The 18,346-nt window shown below is 45.6% G+C and overlaps 1 protein-coding gene and 1 long non-coding RNA gene across 4 annotated transcripts in view; both read right to left on the reverse strand.

Moving 5' to 3' along the window:
* Nucleotides 1-1,460, reverse strand: part of LOC140617684 (uncharacterized) — a 35,410-nt gene extending 33,950 nt beyond the window's left edge. The window contains exon 1 of the long non-coding RNA XR_012017865.1: nt 6-1,460. This is a non-coding gene — a long non-coding RNA (uncharacterized lncRNA). The remainder of the gene's footprint in view (nt 1-5) is intronic.
* The window catches only part of NINJ2 (ninjurin 2), an 84,943-nt gene that overhangs the window by 54,861 nt on the left and 11,736 nt on the right, over nt 1-18,346 (reverse strand). Inside the window, exons 1-2 of one of the 3 annotated variants that reach the window (XM_072799473.1) lie at nt 2,786-2,974; nt 1,828-1,971 (exon numbers count right to left, since the gene is read on the reverse strand). The exons of the other annotated variants lie outside the window; for them this stretch is intronic. The gene's annotated coding sequence lies outside the window, so the exon portion shown is untranslated. Of the gene's footprint in view, nt 1-1,827; nt 1,972-2,785; nt 2,975-18,346 lie in introns of those variants that run through there. 3 annotated transcript variants of the gene reach the window in all.

The raw sequence follows: 18,346 nt of genomic DNA on the forward strand, positions 1-18,346 counted from the left end.
GTGACCTGGGCCAGACGATGTCCACAGAGACAGGCCAGTCCGTGAGACAGGGAGCTGCAGTCCAAGGATGGAGGTTGAGCTCGTAGAGGCTGCAGGATCCCTCCCCAGCTTTCTTCCATCCCCAGGCTTGGAGAAGTGACCCCAGTCCCTGGGCCTCTGACAGTCCTCAGTGTCATGACATTTTCCACAAGGGAAAGCAGGGTGCAGATTTTTTTCCCGGTCCATATTCTCAGAGAAACCCTCTGAGGAGTCTCTTCCCCTCCCAGAGGGTAGGAGCCAGGTCTTTCCTTTCCTCTGCCTGTCCTCAGAAAGGCACTTACAGTGAGTGTTCGCACACAATGGACATTCTTCCTGTCCCAGTGCAGAATGACCAACATAACAGTTATGAGCATTTCCTCATTTTACAGCCAAGGAGAGGAAAAAGCCCATCATCCCAGTAATACTTCTATGATATATGCCAGTCCCTAGTCTGCCACACTTTGCATTTAGTTGTCATAATAATAGTACTATGAGGCAGATGCTGTTGTTAAGGAACTTGCCCAAGTTCACACAGCTAGTAGACAGGTCATATACAACCAGTAAAAAGCAAGTTTCTGAAAGAAAATGACTCTTCAGTCATAATGATAGCTGGAGTGGGCTGCTGCTTCCTACAAGCAGGAAAGCTACTTCTAAGTATAGCCTGCAATGCGACTCTTGATCTTAGGATCATGAGTTCGAGCCTCATGTTGAAGGTAGAGTTTACTTTTAAAAAATTAAATAAATAAATAAACAAACAAATACATACATACAGCCTGCCAAATGCAGGCTTTTCCCACGGGAAAAGCCGATGGGGTGGAAGGGCTGTCCCCCTTGGGGATTTGCATTTCAGAAACTTGCTTTTCAGGTGCTCATCATTTTCTGTAAAATGGAAAAAAAAGTTGCCTTACAGGCAGGTGGCCCCCAGCGCATTCTCAGTCTCCTAAGGAAGGAATGGGAAGCAGGTTGGTAAAATTTCACTCAATCTTGGAGTTACCAGAGGATAGGAACTGAAGTGAAGCTTTTGGGACAGCAGGGACTCTAGTTCTGTGTGTGCACCAGCCAGAAGCTCCTTTCTGAGCCCCCCGCCCCGGGAGAAGGAAGGGGGTCAGCTTTCTGCCTAATGTTCTGGAGGGGGAAGAGCTGCTTCTTAGATAAGTGCAGGGATTAAGGGTGCATTCGAAAATATTGTAAAATGTCTTCAACCGTTGAGTGAGGAAGGGGTTGAGCCTTTGGGCTCTGGAGGGGAAGAAGGAGAAGCCAAGTGCAGAGGGCTTGTCAGGAGGACTCAGAACAGCCTGTCACAGGCTTGGGACCAGGGTCTTCCCAGCTTATTTTCTTTCTTTCTTTCTTTCTTTCTTTCTTTCTTTCTTTCTTTCTTTCTTTCTTTCTTTCTTTCTTTCTTTCTTCTTTCTTTCTTTCTTTCTTTCTTTCTTTCTTTCTTTCTTTCTTTCTTCTTTCCTTTCTTTCTCTTTCTTTCTTTCTTTCTTTCTTTCTTTCTTTCTTCTTTCTTTCTTTTCTTTCTTTCTTTCTCTTTTTTCTTTTCTTTTCTTTTTTTCTTTTTCTTTCTTCTTTTCTTTTTTTCTCCCAGCTCATTTTCTATTCCTAACCCAATGCCAGGCCAGGTACTTGAGTCTTGTACTCCACCTAGCAATTCAGGGATAGCAGTGGATATGTATATAACAGAACAGGATGCTCTCTGGACAAAAGAAAACCAAAACGGAAGACTAGCCTTCACACCCCCGCTGGGCAGTCTCTAATGACCCTTGGGGAATGTTCCAGACATGCATGGACATCTGCAAATTTACTCACCTGAGAGTTGCTTCTACCTCCTGCTCCCTGGGATTAGAAACGGAAAGTGCCAAGACTCTCCTTGGGTTGTCCGTGTGTTTTGTTTTTTAATCACAGTGATCCACAATCCCTTCTCCTGCTCCTCACCCCATGTTCAGTTAGGGGCTAGGGGGAAAAGAAGGTGAAAAACGAAACACCAAAGCAGAAAGGTTTTGAGAAATCCTAAATCCTATACCAAAACTCCTGGAAGGCTGGAATTAGTTATAAATAGGGCAGAACTCCAGATTTCTGCAACAGCCCTTAGGGGGCCGAGCTTACTATATGTCCCTTAAAATGAGGGGAGATTTTTTTCACCACCTCAAAATTATACCAGAAAGGCCTGCAGATGAGAAAGTAACTAGATTGTGAGAAAGCCCAAAATATTTCGTAAGGGTGCTCAAGTTTGGTCAAGTTCAGCTGAAATAGCAATTTGTGGGTGGAATCTTAGCTGGGAATTGGCTGCAGAATTCCCTGTAGATGGAAGGGACGCTGGGGGTGAGGAGAAGGATGAAGGATGTACTCAGGCTCAGGGTATGGAAGAGAAGTTAGTAAAGCTAGGAGTTCTGTGTGCTCAGAGTTTACAGTCCTAATCAGCCCCAGGGGGTCCAAGGCAGGACCAGTAAGTAGAATCAGAGATTCCATTCAGCAAAAACAGACAGGAAAACAAATCTCTCTCTCTCTCTCCCTCTCTCTCTCTTCCCCCTCCCCCCCTTTTTCTGTTTGTCCTGGTTGAAAACCACACACAGTAGCCATCTGAAGAAATTCCAGTGTCGGGAGTGTTCAGGCAGGAGGGAGGATAAAAATGCAGCCAACCTCTGACCACAGGGGAAATCAGCCTAATGGTTCTTCATATGCCATTTTCTAGCACTGAGCTCTGGAATGTTCACAGGGTGTCCTTGCATATCCCATGATTTTAGCCCATGAAACACTTCCTGCCTACCTTCTCTTTTCCTGTGACCCCCAAAATATCAACTGGCACAGCTCCACATTCCTGTCTGGGACTGAGTGGCTTGGACCACTTGTATGCATCACAATCTTCAGCTGTTGTAGGAGAGCAGCGGGGTGCTGCTGAGCACCTAGGGCAATGGAGGTGGGGAGAAAGCTCTCATGGTCCCCAGTTTTTGTGCCTTTTCAACACAAATTCTAGTTGATCTACTAAGCTTTAGAAAACTTGACCTTTTGTGAATATGAGGAAACTGAAATTACAGCCCTGCCCATAGCTTGGTAGCTTTGGAAACATGGCACCACAGTGAGGCAATCTGGGGAGAGTGCCAAACCAAACCATTTCCAAGAGTGGAAATTTTATGCCATTAACAGGAAGATTAGTGAGTCTACTTGAACTTGGGCAAGATCTTATAGGATTTTTAGATCCAGTGCATTTTCTAACAGTGGATTTCAATTAACAAGGGTTCTGAAACACACTTCGATCTGACATTGAACTTGGGGCAAAGATCTACAACATTTCTTTCCAGGATGTCCTACGATAAGTGAATCAATTCTCAATTCCTCTTCTCTAAAAACCCACCCCACATCCCCCACTGGACAAATCTACCTAAAACAGTACCACGACCATCCTTTATTTAAAAAAATTAATCATGTCATTTAAGAACTTTAAAGGGTATCCTACTGTCTTACTAAATCAGGTGCACACTCCTCTGCCTGGTTATTTAAAAATCTTGCGTAATTTAGCCCCACCCCACCTATCCACTCTGCCACACACACACACCCTCTGATCTAGTTGGGCTGGCCTTCTCACTGTCCCCAGATAGCTTATTCATTCCTGCCTTCGTTTTAATACCCAGTATTCTCCTTCAACCCTGAATATGAATTTACTCTTCCTCTTTAAATATCCCTGAAAGACCCCATGTTTGGAGAATTTGCCAACTATTTCCTTTCTCATCTTTCCCATCTCTAGGTAATTATCCATATATATATGGATATAGTGATGGTTATACAATATTATGAATATATATATATATTTGCCTCCCTGATTACACTGGAAGCTACATGGATATAAATTTTGTTACAGTGTTCCCCATAAATTGTGCTCAATGAATAACCATTGATTAATAGCAATTTTTCTTCCATGAGTTAAAGGCTGAATGCACACACAGAATCAGTCTCATTCCCATCACGTGGGATTTCAAGACAGCATAACTTGCAAACATATTTGGGTCCTCTAAGTTTGGTAACACAAAGAAAAAAATGTAAAGAATGGTTGTGCCTAAGATAGTAAGGGATAGGCTCAAAATAGAATAAAATGCTTGCTCAAAACTGACAGTTTGAATGCTAGTCTGAAAATTGGGCACCTCCAGAATGTTGTGGTCTTCCTAGCATTCAAATCCAAGGCACCATAGCATTAATTAATTCTTTTGCATTTAAGATTTTTCCTCCTTATACCCTCCTTGGTGGAGTGGGTACAAGGATAAGAAAGAGTTTGGGGATCCCTGGGTGGCGCAGCAGTTTGGCGCCTGCCTTTGGCCCAGGGCGCGATCCTGGAGACCCGGGATCTAATCCCACGTCGGGCTCCCGGTGCATGGAGCCTGCTTCTCCCTCTGCCTATGTCTCTGCCTCTCTCTCTCTCTGTGTGTGACTATCATAAATAAAAAAAAAAAAAAAAAAAAAAGAGTTTGGAACAAACTATATGCCTCTTAAAATGGAATAAGGAAGACATATAGACCAATGGAATCGAGAGTCAGAAACAATAAGCCAGAGAGGGATGTCTGGGTGGCTCAGTGGTTGAGTGTCTGCCTTTGGCTCAGGGCGTGATCCTGGAGTTCTGGAATCAAGTCCCACATCAGGCTCCCTGCATGGAGTCTGCTTCTCCTTCTGCCTGTGTCTCTGCTTCTCTCTCTGTCTCTTATGAATAAATAAATAAAATATTTTTTAAAAAATAAATAATAAGCCAGAAATAATTGATTTTTGACAAGGGTATGAAAACTATTCAATGAGGAAAGGGCAGTCTTTTCAACAAATGCTAAGAAAACAGGATATTCCCACATGTAAAAGAATGAAATTGGATGCTTATCTACATCATATACAAAATGTAATCCAGAATTGATCAAAGACCTAAACTTAAGAGCTAAAACTATCTCTAACTCTTAGAAGAAAACATAAGGGAAAACCTTCATGACATTGAATTTAGCAATGATTTCTAGGATATGACACCTAAAGCACAGACAATAAAAGAAAAAAATGCAATTTGGAGGTCATCAAAATTAAAACTTCTGTACAGGGGCACCTGGGTGGCTCAGTGGTTGAGCATCTGCTTTTGGTTCAGGTCTGTGATCCCGGGGTCCTGGGATCGAGTCTCACATCAGGATCCCCTCAGGGATCCTGCTTCTCCCTCTGCCTATGTCTCTGCCTCTCTCTCTGTGTTTCTCATGAATAAATAAATAAAATCTTTAAAAAAATAAAACTTCTGTACAAAGGATATTATCAAGAGAGTGAAAACAACTCACAGAATGAGAGAAAATATTTGCAAATCATGTATCTAATAAGGAATTAATATCCAAAATATGAAAAGAACTAGAACTTAAAGAAGAGCAACAGCAAAAACCAACTCAAATGCAAACAACCTGAATAGACATTTATCCAAGGAAGACAAGAAGTACATAAAAGGAGACTCAACATTATCAATCATTAGAGAAATGCAAGTCAAAATCATATTGATGGGCACCTGAGTGGTTCAGTAGGCTAAGCATCTGCCTTCAGCTCGGATCATAATCCTGGGGGGGATTGAGCCCTGTGTCAGACTCCCTGCTCAATGGGGAGCCTGCTTCTCCCTCTCCCTCTCCCCCCTCCTTGTGCTCACTCTTTCTTTCTTTCCCTCTCAAATAAATGAATAAATCTTTAAAAACAAAGAAAGGTTAGAGACAACCTATTTGTCTGTCAGCAGATGAGTGGATAAATAAAATGGGGTATATACATACAAAGAAATATTATTCAGCCTTAAAAAGGAAGGAAATTTGGACACAGGCTATGACATGGATGAACCATGAAGACATTATACTGAGTGAAATAAGCCAGTCACAAAAGGACAAATATTGTAAGATGCTACTTAAATGAGATACCTAGAATAGGAAAATTCATAGAGATAGAAAGTAGGATGATGGTTTCCAGGAGCTGGGGGTAGGGGATTTGGGGAGTTATTGTTTAATGGGTATCTAATTTCTGTTTGGGATGATGAAAACATTCTGGAAATAGACAGTAGTGATGGTTATACAATATTATGAATGTATTCAATGCCACTGAATTATACACTTATATGTGGTCAAAATGCTAACTTTCATGGTACAGATATTTTACCACAATAATTTGTTAAAAGAAAGAAATAGTACCTGAATTCAATCATGAGAAAATAATCAGGCAAACCCAAATTATGAGTCATTCAAGGGCATCTGACTGGCTCAGTCGGTAGAGCACGTGAATCCTGATCTTGGAATTATGTTTGAGTTCCAAGTTGGGTGTAGAGATTACTTAAAAATAATTTTTAAAAATCTTTACACGTGAAAAGATACTCAACATTGTTCATTGTCAGGAAAATACAAATCAAAACCGTGATGAGATACCACCTCACACCTGTCAGAATGGCTAAAAATGACAACAGAAGAAACAATAGGCATTGGTGAGAATGTGGAGAAAGGGGAACCCTCTTGTACTGTTGGTGGGAATGCAAACTGGAGCAGCCACTCTGGAGAACAGTATGGGAGTTCCTCAAAAAGTTAAAAATAGAACTCCCCTATGACCCAGCAATTGCACTACTAGGTATTTATCCAAAGGATCCAAAAATACAGATTCAAAAGTGTACATGCACGCCAATATTTATAGCATCATTATCAACAATTGTCAAACGCAGAAAGAACTCAAATGTCCATTGACTGACAAATGGATAAAGAAGATGTGGTATATATATACAACGGAATATTACTCAGCCATCTAGAAGAATGATATCTTGCCATTCACAACACCATGATGGAGCTAGAGTGTATTATGCTAAGTGAAACAGATCAGTCAGAGAAAGATAAACACCATATGATTTTACTCATATGTGGAATTTAAGAAACAAAACAGATGAACATATGGTAGGATGGGAAGAGAGAAGGAATTAAACCACAAAGAGACTTTTTTTTTAAATCATAAGAGACTCTTAACAGAGAACACACAGAGGGTTGATGGGCAGAGGTGGGTGGGGGATGGGCTAAATGAGTGATGGGTACTAAAGAGGGCATTTACTATGAGGAGCACCGGATGTTGTATGTAAGTGATGTATATGATTTGTGTGTTATATGTGATGTATATGATGCATGCAAGTGAGTATGTGATGTACATAAGTGATGTAAGTGTTGTATGTAAGTGTATAAATCACTGAGTTCTACTCCTGAAAGCATAACTGCACAATTATGTTAACTAACTAGAATTTAAATAGAAAATTTGAAAAGAAAAAAACAAATTGTGGGCCATTCTACAGAATGACTCAGCTGCATTCTTCAAAAATGTCTAGATGATGAGAGAACAAAAAATAGAGTAGAGTGCTGTTGCAGGTTAAAGACACCCAATGCAATGACTAATCCTTGATTGTATAAGAGCTCTAGAGGGCATTGTTGTGTGGCAATTGGGAAAAGTGAATATAAACTGTATATGAATGTGAAATTTCTTCAGAGTGATAATGATATTGGGGCTAGGCAGGAGAATGCCCTTCTTAGAAGATATATGCTGAAGTATTTAGGGAGGATATTTGCAACTTTCTTTCTAAAAGGTAAGAGGATGCATTTATAGTAAGAGGTAAAGTAAATGTAGCAAAATTGATGAATGTAGGGGAAGAGTTTACAAATATTCATTGTCTTGGTTTGGAAAATAAAATATTACAGGAAAAATATAGTCTAGTAATGTTGGTTCCCAAATGATCAGGGAAACACTGACTTTCTGTGAATCCACGAGTAAAATGTTAGTGTTTGCCACATTGGATCATCCTGTTTTCCTGAACTCACTCCCTAGGGTTGCCAGAAGAAACTGGCATGGAGTATTTGGGAGGTGAGAAGAGATGCTCCTGACAATAGCAACTCTTTACTGAGCCCTCCATTTTCTTCCAACGTTGCTTCTCTGCTCTCTCAAAGCACATAGGGTCTGTGCTGTCTACCTTGACTGTTTCAGGATCTACTCTATTGTGTTCTTGTGTGTATCAGTGATTTTAGTCCCCAAAAGCTGGACCATGTCTCACTTTTCTTTTTTCTAGTAGTCTCCACACCTGGTGTTAGAGCCCAATGTGGGGCTTGAACTCATGACCCTGAGATCGAGACCTGAGCTGAGATCAAGAGTCAGATGCTTAAATCGACTGAGCCACCCAGATGACCCAAATCACTTTTCTTAGAACTCTCCCTCCACCAGCATCCCCAACCCTATGCTTTGTACAGAGTTAAATACATAGCAGGTGCCTAATAAATATTTTTCTATTAGTTGACTATTGACAATCTCATCAATAAAGACAGAAAGGCAAGCATGGAAGTACAAGTGGTCAAGGATAAAAACAAAAAACCAAAAAAACAAGTGGTCGAGGATAGTCAAAAGGTTTATTCCCAACCAAGGTATTAAAATGATGCCAGGTAGGGACTTGCAAAAGGAAGATAAATCAAGTATGGATTTTGACACAATCTAATTCTCTGTGGCAACCAGGTAGGTGTTACTGGTTTAGGAGGAAATTAGTGCTTAGGGGTGGGGTACTTTAGCCAAAAGTACAGCTTTGGCTAAAGCTTATGAATACCTAACCACAGAATGTCTACCTCAGCCTCATAGGGCAACTGTTCTCACAACCCTGTGAATCCTTCCCAAGGAAGCAGAGCCAAACAAAGGACTGAGGATCTCAAGAAAGGAAGTTCTCTGGGCACCTGTGTGGCTCAGTTGGTTAAGCATCTGACTCTTAATCTCAGCTCAGGTCTTGATCTTGGGGGTTATGAGTCCAAGTCCCGTGCTGGGCTCCACACTGGATGTGGAACGTACTTAGAAAAAAAAAAAAAAAAAAAAAAAGAGTTCTTATTTGGGTTCCTTGAGTCAAGTCACTGTGCCTTAAAGAATTTATCTGCACCACTTGGGATTCAAGAAGAACAATATGAGACTCTACCAGAGACTGGAGGTGAGAACAAATGTCTGCACTGCTCTAGGGAGGTGCTGTCCACATGCCTGACAAGTGGCAAGAGAATATGTAGCCCTGCTGCATTCCACATCTAGCTGAGACACTAGTGTGCTGCTGTGTTGCAGCTTGTTAAGGGAACGTAGACTTGTCTTTCTTGTCCTGAGTCATTTTTCAATGAGGCTGGAAGAACTAAGGACTTATGGGTGAATTTCCTCTCTCCATCCCAGCCAAAGCTGCCAGGAGGGGCAGGCTCTAGGCTCCATTGTTCTATACAATGTATTGCTATTTCCTATTCAATGACAAGCATTGACCCTTAGTTTTGAATTCCATTTAATATTTTATTATATACCTTCTTTTATTAGTCTGTGATTATTTCATCTAAGTCCCAAATTTCCCCACCAGCTTCTTGGAGAACTACACTCTCTGCTACTTTACCACCTATGCTTCCTCCCACATCTTGTACTGTACACAGTAAACATGAGGTACACAAGAAATATAGGGGAATGTGTAAATAATCTATCCTATGTTCATATTATGTAATATCACACAGCAGTTAAAAAGAATGAAGTGGATCTACATACTCTGACATGGAGAGATTTCCAATTCATATTAAGGTGTCAAAAAAAGAAAAAGCTCTCAGGTACGGGATGAAACCCTCTATGCGGAAGGGCCTAGTAGAAGAAACAAGGGTTTGGTCCATATATCTGTTTATATCCTTCCTCACATATACCCCTGGTCACAGACATTGTTATAACTAGTGGAGTAGAACTCAGTAACTTCCTTTTCAAAAAGAAGTGTAAGGCAGTTAACATGGGACTTGCTGCAATAATGTCACATTTAGGTAGCACTAACGTGGAGCAATGTTCTTAGTGCTCTATATGATTGATAGTTCTATAAGGACCTGAGGCACAGAGATGTTAAGTAACTTGCTTTAAGTTAGCACACCAAGGAAGTGGAAGATGCAGGATTTGAACCCAAACAGTCTAGCTCCAGACCTTATATTCTTTACCACTATGCAAAAGCTGTTCAATCAAGGTACCCCTTTCCCCAGCCCTTTCCTACCTTCTCTGTGTTTCTACATCTGAACGATGGCACTCAGAACACTGTGTGAGAATTAACCTGCAAAGAAAAAAAAAGAAGCCCATTCCCTACCTTAACCTATGGGCCTCATCTATGGATTTGATGTTTTGAGGTACCTATAAGGAGCTACTGATGCCTTCTGGAAACTATGTGTGGGATGTTACTGAGAGATCATGACTATTTGCCATGTCTGTATTTAGTCATGCAATATACATAGATTTCCACAGTGCCTCCTGAGGACCGTGGTAGAGCCAACTGTGGATCAGACCAGGTGGAACCTCAGCTTGGTAGGCAAGCCTGATGGTTGTCCAGGTGTAATGAATCTTACCTGACGCAAGGTGGGTTGTGGACTGGATAACTGACGATGGGAAGTTATATTTTACCTTCTCAAAGCCCTGAGCCATTATGACGGATGCCACCTGAAAGCAAATTAGGAAGCTTTGCCCCAGGCCCAGGTCCTCAATAGTGTGTTGGAGCATTGTGCTATTTCAGATTAAATCAGCATGCTTCAAATTTGCCAGACCTATTATCACAGCAATATGTATCCCCAGTTCACACATGGAATGTTTGCTCTCTGGCAGCCAAATGCACTTGGAACTGGCAGTGATGATCTCATAAAGCAGGAAAGCTGAGCAGTCAGTCAGATGATTAACATGTTATTGAGATGGAGGAGTTGAACATCACTTAATGAAAATATCAGGGTATTGCAGAATTAGGAGTTTCCAAACTTGGGGGCAGCTTAGGAACCCTCACACCCAAAGTCCTTATTTTCCGAACGGGGAAACTGAAGCTTTAGAAAACAGTAGGTAGCAGGGCTTCTGGCCTGAGAAAAGTTAAAATGTATTTCTTTCAAATACAATACACCCTAGAGGAACAGCTCTGCTCAGAGCTCCCTTTTAACAGCTCCAGGATCTCCTGTGCTCAACTAGTTAGTAACTTATCCTCCCTTTTTAAGGGTATTCCTTGTGTTTTTTTAAAAAAAGATTTAAAAAATTTATTTGAGAGAGAGTGTGTGTGTGAGCACTAGAAGGAGCAGGGGGAGAGGGAGAAGCAGACTCCCCACTGAGCAAGGAGACCAGAGAATGTGGGGCTCCATCTGGGTCTCTGGAATCATGACCAGAGCCACCCAGGCACCCCCGGTATTCCTTATTTTTAAAAAAGGACCTGTTTGTATTGTGTTTACTCATATGTTAAAAAAGGATCATCCCCACCGCCCTCCCTCTCTGTCCTGCAACCTTGTTCCAATTTCAGTCCAGAGGAGTGGAGGGCTGTAGGTTGGAAATGGGGGTGAGAAGTGTTCTTCATAAATTGTTTGCATGCTGTGTGTCTACGGATCTTCAAGTATAGGTCCTCCAGGTGGGTTTCAGGCTTTTCTCTTCTGTAATTATCTTTACAAGGTGGAATTATTCGACGCTTTGCTTTTACTCGTTTAAAATAATAAACAGCCATTGCCTTACTGATGTCTCATCAAAACAAAAATCTTGTCTTCCACGTATAATGTTCTCTGGCTTTCAAAGCTACCGCGTCCACCTTCTTGAACAGTCCTACCCTCTGAGAAGGAGGACATGAGGTGTGTCTACTATGGGGTGATGAGGATAGGACCAGGGGCACTGTTGTCGTTCTCAAGCACTCTGAGCACCAGAAAGTGATTGTATTGAGTTGCTAAGGGTGCCTCACTTTCCCCTTCTCAAGATTGGTTTTATTTATGCTCGATTTACAGGTGAGCTCCAATTGGAGAGGTTTGGACAAATTCAATGGCTTGTTCTTTCTCTTTCTCGGCAGGATGAAGGGGAGAGGAAGGGGTATGTGCAAGGGGGGAGGAATGCGCCCCAAGCCAGGATCCCTCTCATGGAAGTCAGGAAAGAATTCCGCATCACTAGGTTTGATTATATCTCTGTGCTAAAGAGACAGGTTCTAGAGGCATCTTTTCTATATTGCCCCAGAGTTAGGTTGTTTCCTAGTCCGGCCCAAAAAATGTCTTTGAAGACAATGTGGCTTTAGGGCAGACTTTAGCTGCCCATCATCAGACTTCAGCACGCTCCTGGCAAAGGCCTGAGCCGGGGAGCACGACAGGGGGACGTGCCCAGCGACGGCTCCGACGCCTATAGGATGTGAATCCCCGTGGAACGACCTGCGGGCTGTGACATTCGGCAAGTTAACTTCTGCGAACTTCTGAAATTGGGGTGAATGATAGCTACAAAGTCGCCTTGAACTATAAAAATAAATATGCAAAGTGTCTGCTAGATACAAAGTAAGTGCTCAGAGAACGTAGCTATTATTAACCTAAGGGAAGCCTAGGGGAAAGTCGGCAGGAAGCCATGGACTCCAGGCCAAGAAGGAACCGAAATGGCCCCGACCGCGCTCCACCCACCGCGAGCAGCAAGTGCGCCCGGGACCCGGCGCAGGAAGAGGCCCCTCGGCCCCCCGGACCCGAGCCGACCGGCCGTCGCGAGCGGAGCCGAGGCCAGGCCGGGCCGGGCGGGGCGGGGCGGGGCGGGGTTGTTTTGCTTCAGCAGCCGGCGAGGACGGCCCTCGGCCTTCCGCTGGAGAAGGAAGACGGACAGCCACGTAGCAAGAGCTCAAGACCAACCGCCAGCGGGCTCCGCGGCCGGACAGCGAAGCGAGCCCTCCGGCCAGCTTCCCCCTTCGCGGCCGGCTGGGCGGGAGTCAGCGGACCTGCGACCGGCCCCGCCCCCGGCCCCGCCCCCGGCCCTACGCGCGGCGCGAGCCTCCCTCAGCCAATCGGAGGCCCCCTGGCCGCGCGGCCTCTTCCGCCGACCCCTCCCGCCAGGTCGGGCTGCGGGACTGCCGGCCGCCCCCGGGCCGCCCTCGCGGCCGCGGTGTCTTCCTTCTGAAGGCAGTATCCACCCGCCCGCGAGCGCACCTCTTAAGGGCAGGCCGGCTGCCCGAGGCTCCCCGTGGCCACACTGCCCGCTCTGTTCTGGGGCTTTCAGGCATCCGTCGTGGGCTGACCCCTCCCAGGGCGCCTTCTCTTCCCTCCGGACCTGGCGCACCTGTGGCCCGAACGGACCCGTCCCCTCCAGCTGCGGCGGCTTCTGCTGCGGGGAGACCGTGCAAGCCCGCGCCCGCAGCCTACCTCAGCCTGCAGCCGGGGGTGGGGAGGAGGGAAGGGAGGAGGGTATTTGAAGGACTCGGGTGTTGACGGGTCCTGAAGATCCGGCCCGGCCCGGCCCTCGGGCCTGAGCCCACCGCGCTGCCGGCCGCACGGATCACGGAGGAGGAACACTTGATCCCGCCCCTACAGTGTGCCTGGAGCCTGACTTTTGTGCCTTGGAGCAATCCTCACAATCCACCCCCGCCCCCCCGGGCTGTAGAGGGGGTATCGCTATTCTAGTTCTGGAAATGGGGAGACCGAGCTTCCGAGAGAATTGCACCACTACTGAAGGTCCGGTTTGCAACGAAACCATTGGTCTTTTCTAAGTGACTGGGGGGTCATACCAGGACGCCAAGTAGTGTCTACACTCAAACTCCTATGGGTTCCCTTGTTTGCTTGGGGCAGCAAACATCAAGGGCCTAGGTTTTCCCAGAATTTCCAGGCCCCTTTCTACTAGCAAGTCAGTCCACTGCAGAGAGCACCTGCCTGAGAAAAGTTAAAGTGTATTTTTCTTCTAACACAATACACCCTAGAGGAATAGCACTGAAGGCAGCCTCAGGTCTTAGATTGGAGAGCACTTTCCTTGCCCCCACAATATAGGCCAGCTGCCCCTTATGGCACCCCTATATCCCTTTTTTTGGTAATTCTTATGACACTGTCTGTTGTGATTTCCTTAGCTATTTCCCTCTGTAGATGGAGGGAGGCTACCTGAGAGTAGGAAAGAGGTCTTGACTAACCTCAGCATTTGGCTGAAATGCCAGGCATCATCCAGCTCCCAGAATGCAAGTGTGCTGCAGAGGCTCCACTTGAAAAGCACTGAACTAGAGTTTGGAAGTTAAAAGTAGGGTCAGAGGGGAAGCTGGAGACAACTATAAAAAATTGACCTTTGGGGGCACCTGGGTGGCTCAGTGGTTGAGCATCTGCCTTTGGCTCAGGTCCCCAGATGATCCTGGGGTCCTGGGATCCAGTTCTGAATCAGGATACCTGCAAGGAGCCTGCTTCTCCCTCTGCCTATGTCTCTGCCTCTCTCTCTGTGTCTCTCATGAATAAATAAAAATCTTTTAAAAAATTGACCTTTAATAAACACAACAATACTAATAACATGGCTAGCATGTATTGATTATGGAGCAGGCATTGTTTGGAGTGCTGTAATCCAGTGCTCCCCAAACTTAAATGAACATTCCAGTCACTTGGGGATCTTGTTAACCGGTGGATTCTGATCAGTACATCTGGGGTAGGTCCTGAGATTCTACATTTCTAACCACCTCCCCTGTGATGGTGCATGAATCATACTCTGTATAGCAAGGTTTTGGTGTGTTAACTGATTTTATCCTCTTAAAAGCATTAAGAAGTAAGTATCATTATTCCTATCTTATATACAAGGAAGCTGAGAGGTTAAGCACCTAGGAACTAAGGTCAAATAAATAAACTGCAGAGCACTGAGGGAGAGGGGGAATGGTATAAGCAGGTACAGTTCTGGAAAAAGAAACACAATTCTAACCCAAGGAAACAGTATTTACAGAAGCCTGACATGCATGGCAGGTGGCCAGGGGCTGCAGCAAGTGCTGTTTCACCCATACATACCATGTGTATCTTACTCATGAGCTTTCCAAAGGCCCCAAAGATTTGAGACCTGAAGAAAATGTATTGGCATCTACATATAAAAACAGAATGTTTTGTTGGCAAATCGAACTTCAATAAAAAATTAAAAAAAAGAAAACTGAACATTTAAATGAGTCATTTCAACCTTCAAGTCTTTAAAAATCCTTTCAGAATTTTTTACATTAAAAAATTGATATATAGTGAACGATACGGGTATATTTTAATACATTTGATACAAATGGAGTAGGGCCTCCCAGGCCTCAGATCCACTAAGGACAAGATAGGCTGTGGCCACATTGGGTCTGGATGGAATCCTGAGGGCAGCTGGGAACCAAGGATAGAAGCAGGAAAATGTTCTCTGTGGCTACAGTGAGGAGAATGGATTGGAGGGAGGCCAGACTGGAGGCCCAGTGGCTAGAGACCAGATAGGCGTTTATAGACTTCCAGACTGCAAGACAATCTCTCGTCGGTGCCAAGATTAGCATAAAATGATATCATTATACAGCTCAATTATTGTTTGAGTCCTCCAGCCCCTATCTGACTCAGCACTCCAGATTTACTGAGATTTGGGGACAAGGGTTTTGCCAGATCCTTTCTCATTAAGGCTGGTGACGTTACTGTCCAGGGGAGGTGTGTTTAAGCACACGCCCTTGAATCAGACAGTCATGAGTGTGAACCTCCACTCTGTTGCTTGCTAGCTGTGCAACTTTGCATAAGTGATTTAACTTCTCTGAGCCTCAGATGCCTTATTGGGCATAATGCACTCCTTATGGAATTTAAACTATATCTACAGTGCCTCCCACAGAACAGGTACGTATAAACAAGTGGCAGCCGTTGTCACCTCTGTGCCAATATTCTGAGACCTGGTTGGGTTTTCTTTAGGAAGGAACAGGGCTGGGGTAAAGAATTTAATCTTTTCATCTATTTCCTGTGGTCAAAATTATTATCCTCATTTCACAGGTAAGGGAACTAGTGCTGGGAGATTAGATAGCTCAGTGAACTCAGGGCAGAAACCTTCAAGAGCTGGAATTTTGTTTTTATTTCTTTTTTTTACACTCTCTCCAGCAGTCAATATCTGTTGCTTCCACCACCCTTTGCTCGGTCCAGAACCTATTTCCCTTAGTCATGGCACGGATCCATCATGATGGCCAAAGCCATGCCGCCGTTGAGCGCGCTCCTTGCTCCTCAGGCTCCCTAACCTTATCTGACCTACTCACTACCTCACCACCCTGGCCCCTACCCCCGATTTTACAGCTTCTGGAGTTCCCTTATTAAAGAGACAACTTGTCTCTTTGAGAATCAGACAGAACCGCCCTGGACTGGGATGTCTTCCAGAGTACCTCCCTTTAAAGGGAGTAGATAAGTAGGTCACATCAGGATGGTAGGGAGGAGGCGGACTTCTAATGGGAAGGAGGAAAAGTACTGCAGATCACGTGGAGAATGGAAAACAAAACAACAGGGCTGCTCTCTGGCTCTCTGCTTCTATCTCTCCATCTCAGTCTCAGGGGCAGCCCCCTGCTGGCCGCTAAGTACTGGGAAAAGCGCGTGGAGACCCCACAGGCCATACTGAACTCTTGGGGTTTGGGATGCCACTGGAAACTAAAGTGAGCAGAAAGCTGTCTACTCTTTGTTCCTCTCCATCCCTTCTCTTCAAGTCCCCCATAATCACCAGGAGATGTTTTCCTTCTTTCTGGAGAGGAGTGATCTCAGCTGGGACAGAGGCTGTGGAACTCCTGTCCAATTCCTGCTCCTTGAGGGCCTGAGAGCACCGAGCTCGGCAGCTTGGAGGTTCCATGGGGCTGGGAAGGCACCGGGGGATCTGGTTCACCAAGATTCTGCTGTGGTGGCCAGGACAAGCCGTGGGCCTTTGCAGGACTTCTGCTCCCCACTCCCAACCCAACCCTGTTGAAGGCAGTTCACAACACGGTGTATGGCTGAGCACTAAAAGACATAGATCGCTGTGAAAACCTGGGAGACGAGAGACAGGGCGCGGCATTAAAGTGCCAATGCTGCCAGACCCGCCCTGCCCTGCTATCCCTTGGGATTGAGCCTGTTTGAATCCTGACCCTGGGGCAGTCATATTTCTAGGAAACTGCAGCTGAAGGGGGTGGTGGTAGGGGAGGTCCCAGCCACATGAATGTTACCAGCCCAGCTGTGTATAGATGAGAACTTGCAAATGGGTATCCAGGTAGAAAATGGGTCCCCGGACTCCATGCCTGGGAGACAGGGTAAGCTCACAAACACAAAGACCAAGACCGGATTCTTGCATGTGGAGGTGAACAGTCCCAGTTCCCTGAATGGGGCTTTGGAAAGGGAGCTCACCTCTGGAGAGGCCCAGGGTTTTCCATTCTCTTGGCGTGGAGCCTGGTGGACTTCCAGCTCTGAGGCTCACCACTTTAGGATACCGGTTAGCCTTTGTGTAGAGATGTTCCAGATTGCAGGATGCAACTCTCTCCCACCTGGCAGGTGCCCCCTGCCCTCCTTCCTCCCATCCCCAAAGTCCTGTATTCCTGGGCTCTTTTTGCTCCACCCCTACAGAAAGGGAATACCTCCCTACCTCCACCCCAAGTGTCCATGGCCTGTGGGAAAGTCCACCCTTGCCTACAGTTGTCCTTCTCTCTTTGTGTAAGGCTGGGCTGGGTGACAGGACAGAGACATCCGTCTTCACCTGTGCCCTTCCTAATGCTTCATTTCCCGAGGCTTGTCTAATACACTCTTTCCTGGAGTCATCCCAAACCATCTTTCATCAGAGTGGGTATAAATCCCCGTAAGTATGTGGCAGGCAAGTAGTAGCAATGACAGTGTGGTGGTGCTCCACGTTGAAACAAGAAGTTTGGGCTTGTGAGACTTAGATCCTTTGTGCTCTCAAAAAGTGACTGGTAGGGCAGCCTGGGTGGCTCAGCAGTTTAGCACCGCCTTCGGCCCAGGGCGGGATCCTGGAGACCCAGGATCGACTCCCATGTTGGGCTCCCTGCATGGAGCCTGCTTCTCCCTCTGCCTGTGTCTCTGCCTCTCTCTCTCTCTCTCTGTTTCTCATGAATAAATAAATAAAATCTTAAAAAAAAAAAAAAAGTGACTGGTAGTTCCCAGGCCCTAGCATCTGATCCAGCATGAGCCTCTTGCTTTGCCAGCATCTCTGCCTGATTCTGATCCCTGCCTTACTCCTGGTCCAGCACAAGTGCTATTCCTTGGCTTATCTAGGATTATCTGGGAGAAAGGAGGCCAGGTGGGAGCGCGAATCCAACAACGCAGGCCCCGGAGCACAGGGCGCCGGGACACAGCCCAGGATCCGGCCTCCCCCCGGGGACAGGCAGAGGCCGGGAGGGCCCAGGACTGCAAGGACGCTCCTGCCCCGAGCTGAGCAGATCAGCGGCCCCGCCCTGGAGCCTCCAGGCCCTGAGGAAGGAGAGCTCTGTAGTTACTGTGGGAGCTGAATACAGGCTCCAGAGCTGGCCGCTGCCACTGCGGTTGTTCCTCCTGGGGCCTCACGGGGTAAACAACCCCCACCGAGCCCTGCACCAGGCAGGGGGCAGAGCAGCTCCCCCAAGTGCTAACACCTGAAAATCAGCACAGCA

This window comes from Canis lupus, chromosome 25 (assembly GCF_048164855.1).
Source record: "Canis lupus baileyi chromosome 25, mCanLup2.hap1, whole genome shotgun sequence".
NCBI classification, from domain to species: domain Eukaryota; kingdom Metazoa; phylum Chordata; class Mammalia; order Carnivora; family Canidae; genus Canis; species Canis lupus.